Consider the following 9,458-nt stretch of genomic DNA (forward strand, 5'->3'; position numbering starts at 1 on the left):
TGACACATAATCAAACTTTATATAACAAATAATTCTGCAAAAAGATATTTATTTTAAACAACCAGAGATATATCTAGTTCTAATAACAACCGCAGAACTCAATATTCAATTTATTCATTATAATAAATTAAATATAAATATCTTATTAAAGAAATTATATATAACTAAGAATTCAATTAAAAAAAACTTTATAAAAATATCTAAAGATTATAATATAATACATTAAATTAAAACAATGAAGTTAATAAATAATATTTAATTAACATAAATATCTTTGAAGGCGGCGAGCTGGCGAATCGTCATCACGCCGGGGGAAAATGCTTAGCGGCATTTCGTCTGACTTCACGTTCTGAGTTCAAATGCCACGGGGGTCGACTTTGCCTTTCATCCTTTCGGGGTCGATAAAATAAGAACTATTTGAATACTGGGGCCGATGTAATCGAGTTATTACTTTCCCCAAAATTTCTGGCCTTGTGCTAAAATTTGAAATCAATATCTTTAATTTTGACTAAACCAATCAGATTTCTATATTAAGATTTTTAGAACAAATAAATGTTTAGTTATTAATTAATTACAATCTTATCTACGATATTTTAATACAATCTTTTTAGTATAAATAATTTGTGTGTATGCGGGTGTGCATGTGTCCGCCACCACTACTCGATAACCAGTGTAAGTTTGTTTACGTACGTTCCCTTAATTTAGGATAGGCAAAAGGGACCGATACAATAAATACTGGGGTTGATTTATTCGACAAAACCCTTCAGGGCAATGCCCCAGCATGGCCGCATTCCAATACCTGAAACGAGTAAAAGGTAAAAATAACAGATAAGATATATGTAAAGAATTGACTAAAACTGTGAGCAGTGGACGTTAAGTACTGAGTGCGTTGTGCCATTGGAAATGTTAGAGGTTTCTATTTCCTATATCAACCATTAGTTAGACATTAGATTTAAGTCTGTATTATAATGTTATTGGGTATTTACATCCCTGAGATAACTTCATAGAACAAGCTAGAGAAACTTTACGATTTCCCTATCGAACCATCTTTAAAAGCCAAGCGAAGATGGCTTATCTATAGGCCATGTCTTTGATTTTTGACAGGTGTTTTAGCTTTTCTTTCTTTCGAAATAAATAACAGCGCTTTTGATAAATTGTCGATTTGTGGGTGAATAGACTGGCGCTCACATTACACCCATTCCCTCACCGCTATTCAAAAAAGTGGGGCGAGATATTGACATCTGTAGGCTGTGGTGTGTCTAGTTATAACCTTCTAGCAAGTGGAGACAACCAGCACCACTTTGACATTTACGATGTTTTTATCTTTTTGTATAGGACCCATTTAATGACACACACAAGCAGTATTTCTTTTCTTAAATAAACAAATACTTTTATCTCTTGAATAAAATAAAATATATTTACTTTATTTGCCATTCATGAAATGGAAAAAGAAATATCAATCTATGAACTTATTGTTTTGTTTCATAAACAGCTCGTTACTTTCCTTTTATCGCTGTCGTACTTTAACCCTTTTTCCGACGGTTACTAAAATCGCTTTTTGGCCAAGACATTAATTTTATGTTCGTTCAGTTATTATATATCATCAGAATCTAAGACATTTAACAGTATCAGCAACTGTGTTAATGGTCAATTAATTCAATGTATGTATGTGTGGATCTATGTATGTATATATGTATGTATGCATGCATGTATGTGGACGTGTGTACATATGGATATATATATATATATATATATATATATATATGTGTGCATATATATATATGTGTGTATATACATATATGTGTGTGTATATGTATATATATATATATATACACACACACACTTACAAGGTCATGCTGTCTCTTTCTCTCTGTGTGTATGTATGTGTTTGAGTGTGTATGTGTGTGTGTGTGTGTGTGTGTGTGTGTGCGTGCACACAGACATACCATACTGATTTTAATTCTATATTAATAAAAACAATTTTACTGGATACAGCACCACTAATCACTTTTGGGTTCTGTCACACACGCACGCACACTCACGCACACACACACACACACATACACACGTGCGCGCGTACACACACACACACATAAACACATGCTCGCGCACACTGCGTCCCAAACAGTCAATAGAGAAAATGCATAAGTTATCTCCATTTCGTGAGATAATTTATACAAAAAAACGTGTTCGCTATATTTCCGGCTGTTTCCATATATTTGCAGTTGTCGCGATATGCTATATTCAAGTCATATCACACATATAAATCTTTATATTTAAATTCCATTGACGAAGGCCGTAAGTTATCGCAACCTCCTTGGGTTTGACTATCAGAGACACTGCTTCCCAACCTTATTAGCTTTGGGTTCAGTCCCACTGCATGGCACATTACGCAAGTGTCTTCTACTTATCGAATAATGCCTTGTGAATGAATTTGGTAGACGGAAAACTGTCTGAAAGATCGTCATATGTCTTTGTGTTAATGTTTGACCCTTTTCACCGCTTGACAACCGGTGTTAATATGTTTACGTCTCCGTAACTTAGCGCTTCGGGAAAATAGATCGATGAAATAATTACCAAGCTTAAAAAAAAAAAAAGTACTGGGGTCGATTCGTTCGACTGGAATTCTTCAAGGCGGTACCCCAGCTTGGCCGTAGTCTCAAGAATGACTGAAACAAGTAAAAGATAAAATATATTTGTCTTATATATTACTAAAGTAAAAATAGAGCGATACAGAAAAAACGACATAAAATATTTAAAAATTTCGGCCTAGGTATAACCATAGACAATAATTACCGAAAGGTAAATTTCCTAGATGCCACTTTTAACTTAGAAATAGGGATGTACGAACTATACCACAAAACGAACGAGTGTCTTAGATACATAAATGTAAAGTACAATCATTTCCCATTCATAACCAAAGGAATAGTTAGTAACATAGCCACCAGAATATCATGCCTATCAACCACCGAAACAATGTTCAACATACATGCATCTTACTAGGATCGGGTATAAGGAAAAAAATCAAGTTCACACCTGACAAAGCCCTAAATAATACTATCATCCACGCACCTAAGTAGAAAACAAACACAGGGAAAACAACAACAAACACATAACAATAAAAACCCCAAAACCCAAGACACAATGGAAAGATAAGAAAAAATAAACAAAACCCCAAAGAATAGCAATAATAGCCAAAGCAACGCACGAAATGCCAACAACACACAAAATAGGCTAAGGGAACCAAACACAAGATACAAAAATTCCAAGATCCTATGGTATAACTCAATTTTCGGATTGCAAATATGATCGAAGATAGGTAAACAATTCCTTGCATCGCTAGATAGGTGCTTCCCTAAAACACATAAATACCATCGTATCTTCAACAAGCACACAGCGAAAGCATCGTACGCTACTTGCAACAACATGGAGTATTACATACAAAAATATAACAATAAAAGATATATACATGCAAACAACGACCACAGACAAGGAACAAACAGATCAAAACAACACAGGGTATAGGAACAATAACAAAAATAAACACTATGGATCACAAAAACATACATAGCGACCGCGACAGTTATAATAGGATTCAAACAAAAATTCAGAAAAGAAACAGCAGAACAGGCTATAACATCAAAAACACTTCAGACTCTGCTAATCAACCGGAACATCACAAAAACAAAAAGTCACCAAATAACTACTAAAATAATAATAGTGCAAATAATTGCAGTTGTCGCAAGAAATCTACATGTCCACTCAGGAACTAATGCATGAAAAAAAAAACAAACATCATATACAAATGCACAGTCACCATACCACAACATAAATACGTATATATAGGAGACTCCGAAAACCAATTCAAGGTCCGTTATCGCAACCATATCTCCTCATCCGAAAGATAAGCCGGCTACACGCAACACCACTAACGGACCTAACTTGGAGATTAAAAGAAGGAAAAAATAAAATATGAAATAGAATGGTCAATAATCAAAAATGCACACCCATATAATACACTATCCAGCGTATGTGACTTGTGCCTTGAGGAAGCCTTGTGTATCCTGTTAAGTAACGAAAACTTGGTAAACAAGCTTGCTGAGAAAATACCAAGATGTTGCCACCGCGCCAAATATGCATTTTCCAAATTCAACACAGTGAAATGATAATAATAATGAAAATTCAGTGAACGGTAGAGACGGACTATATGTAATCTGAACCTCCCCCCCCCTATTTATTAATTTTTTTTACGGAATCCCACGTTTTAGGCTATGGAGATTCCGATTCTGAAAAAAAAATTGTTTGAAAAATTTCAACCCCGCCCACCAAGCAGGCTATTTACATGCTAGAAATAACAGCCAAATCTCACAAAACTAGTGTTAGGGTTAGGTTTAGGGTTAGGGTTAGGGTTAGGGTTACGGTCAGGGTTACGGTCAGGGTTACGGTCAGGGTTAGGGTTAGGATTAGGGTTTGAGTTAGGGTTAGGTTTACCCTGTGGATCTATATAAAAACCGGGTGGGGGGGTGGAATCGAAATTTTGAAATTGAGATTTTTGAAAATTTTTTTTCAGAATCGGAATCTCCATAGCCTAAAACGTGGGATTCCGTAAAAAAAAAAGAAAATAAGGGGGGAAAGGTTCAGATTACATATAGTCCATGTGGACCCAGTGAACTCTCTCCCTCTCCCCTTTCCCTATCCATGTGAGCGTGTGTCTGGTTGTATTTCTATATATAAGTATGCGTACCCGTCCGCGTGTTTAGTATGCATGAACGTGTGTATCAACATAGGTATATTTATACGTTGTGTGCGTATGCATGTGTATACACACACGAGCATCTGTGCGTGTGTATGTATGTACATAAATTTGTATATGTGTATGTGAGTGCACGTACATATCTGTATATGTGTGCGTGTGTGTACATGTATATATATAAGGATGTGTGTGTGTGTGTGTCCGAGCGTTAGTACGTATATGGATGTATATGTGAACCAGCATGTATGTATACGTATAGGCCGAATCTTAAAGGTCAGCTAAGGACATTCGCTTGGGTAACCAGCCATGAAGAACAAATCAAGAATACAAAGAAATCAAATGCCGATCCCTTTAAAACGGCAACCACTTTAACAGTAGTAGAATCACCATCCCACTACCACTACACTTTTAAAGCAGTTTGCTAACGGTCCTTCAGCAACAGCACACCCTGATAAACACCGTGGCTACTACTAAATTCAGGCCACGACAGACTGAGAGGATGTTCTTGAAGCCGAGAATTTGAACCTACGGTGACAATATTTACATATCGCCTGAGGAAACACAACTAGATCTCATAATGCATGGAAGCAGTTGCATTATTAAGTACCTGCACGTCTAGAGAACTACGTTGCGTGGGAACAATTGTCATTGAAAAATGAATGTCCAACGGGACTCCTTTATGTTGACTCCAATTTTTTCAATAATATATATATATATATATATATATATATATATATATATATATATATATATATATATATATATATAATGAATGTATATATGCATAAATATACGAATATAAATTTGTATATGCATATATATACGAACACAAATTTACATGTGTATGTGCGTGCGCGTGTGCGTGCGCGGTTGTTTTCTTATTTTTAACAGCTTTTCACGCTTACTATTTTGTAGACAGTAGATGTAGAAATTTGTAGAAACAAATCAACGACCACAAAGTTAAAGCTATACTTTAAATTTCTTGTTCATGCTGTGTGAGGAAATGCAGTAAGGTATGAATTTTATTACCGTTAAAAATACTGGGGACAGGAAAAATGGCTGGGAAAGCAAATTAAAAAGTTATTTGACTGAAGTAACGGAGTTCATTTATCCAGCTTTCTGACGAAAGTTGAGATAAGATACGAAAGATAAATATGTTTAATTAATATGTATTCAACATTAATGTGTATACAATATTCAATGAATACAAGCTGCGATATGATTAAATAAGGATGTTATGCTCTGAACCGTGAAAAACAATTTTATAAGTTAGCCACTTGGCATTACTACGCTATTCATCTCTTTTATAATAATCTATTTTCACAACATTTTCTTTATCGTCTTTCTCTTTTACGATTCCTTAATCATTTGGTTTGTGTTTCCAATTATATGAACCATATCTTGGTATTGTTGCTTTGAACATATTTTTATAGTAACAATAATCAGAGAATTCCTTCAACCACTTGACTTCCAGTTATCATTCAGAGATCCAACAATCTTTTAGTACAATTAATAAATTATGTGTAGAGATATTTAGATCTCATGCAGAGAAGCCACTGGGTTTTTATTAATAGACAATTTCGTATTTCTAGCATCAATAATAGCGCTAATTGCTCTTCCGTTAGTTGCCTTAGTGTAATGTTTTAAAGTATGTTCTAAATTTTTTCTAACCATATGCATAGAAAAAATATGAGAAAAATGATAATTCAGAATATCATTTGAACCATTCACCGACAAAGAGATTTACAATAGGAACATATGAATGAGTTTATAGAGAAATAAAAATAATTGAATCTGCCATGTGATTGAAAGGACATCTTTATGTTGTTTTAATAATCATTTCAAGGTAGAGTTTTATTGTGTCTGCCTTATACAGAGCAAATTTGTTCATAATAATAAATTCATGTAAGGCTGCGAAATGACAGAACCGTTACCGTAGCGGACAAAATTCTTAATGGCATTTCTTCCGGCTTTACAATCTATGTTCAAATTCCGTCGAGATCAACTTTACTTCCATAAAATAAGTATCAACTGAGCACTGGGATCAATGCAATCAACTTTTCTCTCTCCCCAAATTTCAGGCCTTATGTCTATAATATAAGGAATAACAAATTCGTGTTGTTGATATTGTTGTTTAGACCCAGATCAGCTTTTATCAAGTAAATCTATGTTCAAAAGTATTCTAACCATGACAATTCCATTTATTTTTAAAGTTCTTTTTTATATTTTTTAAATCTGGGATTATATTATTATTAGTTAAGGCGCGTGACTTAATGGTCAGCGTATTCGGCTCATTATCATAAGGTCGCGAGTTCGATTCGCAGCGGTCGGTTGTGTCGCTGAGCAAGACACTTTATTTCACGTTGATCCAGTTCACTCAGCTGTCAAAAATGAGTAGTACTTGTATTTCAAAGGGCCAGTCTTGTCACATTCTGTGTCCTACTGAATCTCCCTAAGAACTACGTTAAGGATACGCGTGTCTGTAGAGTGCTCAGCCACTTGCACGTTGATTTCACGAGCAGGCTGTTCCGTTGATCGGTCAACTGGATCCAACGTCGTCGTAAGCGACGGAGTGCAAGTATATAGTGTACATTATAATTTTTTTAAGGCAGTATGATGTGATCTGAGAGGATTTTACTGCTATTTCTAGCAGGCCAGGCAACAGTGAAAGTTTTCTCATTGGCTTGATAAGAATTTTCTCTTACTGGCAATTCTTATGTGATCAATACGAATTCTACTTCCTTTGATATGCTTCTTTATGTGATTCTTACGAAACAGGTATACTAATTTAGTTTGTTAGAATAATACTTGTTAATAAGTGCATTGTGTTTGGACACTACTGTATGTGTCATGCTTATAATTCGTTAAAAGCCCTATTCAGAAAACAATCAATTCAGACTATTGTCAAACACTCCTTCAGCATTATTGAGATTTGTTAATCTGCCATCGAGCTTTACTCTCGACAAAAATATTCCTTTGTGTTCTCTTTCTCTCTCTCTCTCTCTCTCTCTCTCTCTCTCTCTCTCTCTCTCTCTCTGTTTTATGATCATTTATCTAGGCACTCGTAAACTGTTTTCCTTGATACACGATCTCTTCTTTTCAGTTAACAAGCACGTAACACAAACTGTCAGCTCCACTAACATCCTGGTTATTCTATTCGATCTTAGAACGGCCTTAATAGAAATGGGTTAGACAAGCGACACTTCCTTGGTTTTTAGTGAAAAATATTATTTCAGTAATATTTATTATACATTCAATTTGTCATACGATCTAAAATTGTAGACTCTGATTTCTATATCGTATGCGTTCATATCTACTGCAATTATGACAAAAGCCTTTAGAAATTATAGGCCTTTCAAAAACATATTGTAAACCAAATGATTTTCTTTTAGTGTCCCTTATCTGAAATCTTTTGTTACACGTCCTGTAACCTCTTCAGTGACTCTCCATCCCACGTGTCTCTTCCTGTTCTGTTTAGAACAGGAGGAGACACGTAAGATAGAGAGACGCTGAAAAGAATAAAGCCGAAGCAAATAATTTTCATTTCCCCAAATGAAATTGGAAAAAAAAACGTTAATGTGACTTTCTTTTCAAAACTATGGCTTGATAGGTCAAGCTGTAAATATTCCAGTATTTTCATTTCTATTTACGATATGAAAAAGTTTAAATTATATTGATAAGCTAAATACAAAATTAATCAATATGGCAGAATTGCATTGTTCTAATAACCTTGTCTGAAACATTAAAACATACAGATATTGTTTATTTGACTAAAGCACTGATGCCGCTGCTCTTTTACCGAGTACAAATAATGCAATGCTAGAAAGAACCAGAAAAGGGAATACTATATCTTTTCTTTTCCCAGATGTACAAATTAACGAGAACATCAAGTGGAAACAACATGTTAAACTAGCCAACCTCAAAATACCAAGAGCTATCTTTGCTATTAAAAAATAGAGGGTGCATTAATAACATTCTATTTTTTCCTTGCGTATCTGTTTCATAAATACAGAACTTATGATTGCGAAGATGCAAGTAAACCTGTATTTTACAGTACTGAAAAACTCCAACAAGTTGCAATAAGAAGCATTATGAAAGTTACGGGGAAGCAGCAGTACGAAATGATGTAATCTGGCAAAATGAAATTTAGGATTTCATTATGAATAATCAAACTCTTTTAATGAACATTAAACCAAAGTTTGTTTTTATTTATGAAATGTTCAAAATGCCCGCTTCACAAAAGCTCTTTCAAAACAGGCTTTCCCTAATGAAGTCTTGCAAAACTTATTTCCTGTTCCAGTCCCCCTGCGTGGCACATTGGACAAGTATATTTCTACTACTGACTCAAGTCTGCGTAAATCAAGTGAGTGAAATTTATTAACTCCTCTTTGTCCATTGTATCACCTGTAAATATTGTACATACACACACACACACACATATATATGTACGTATATATGCATATACTCATTTACTATTTGTTTTTACATGATTGAACGCAGCGCCTTCCAACTGTAAGTAGATTTCGTAAACTCATATCCTCCGACGCTACTCTATCTCTTTCTCTTTCTTTTTTCCCCCTCTCGTTCTTCATCTTTACTACTACGTATCTCGCTTTACCCCTCTCGTTCTTCCTCTGTTACTACTACGTATCTCTTTTTCCCCCCTCGTATTTCCTCTCTTTCTCTTTTCCCCTGTTGCTCACCT

The sequence above is a fragment of the Octopus bimaculoides genome, chromosome 3 (genome assembly GCF_001194135.2).
Source record: "Octopus bimaculoides isolate UCB-OBI-ISO-001 chromosome 3, ASM119413v2, whole genome shotgun sequence".
NCBI lineage: Eukaryota > Metazoa > Mollusca > Cephalopoda > Octopoda > Octopodidae > Octopus > Octopus bimaculoides.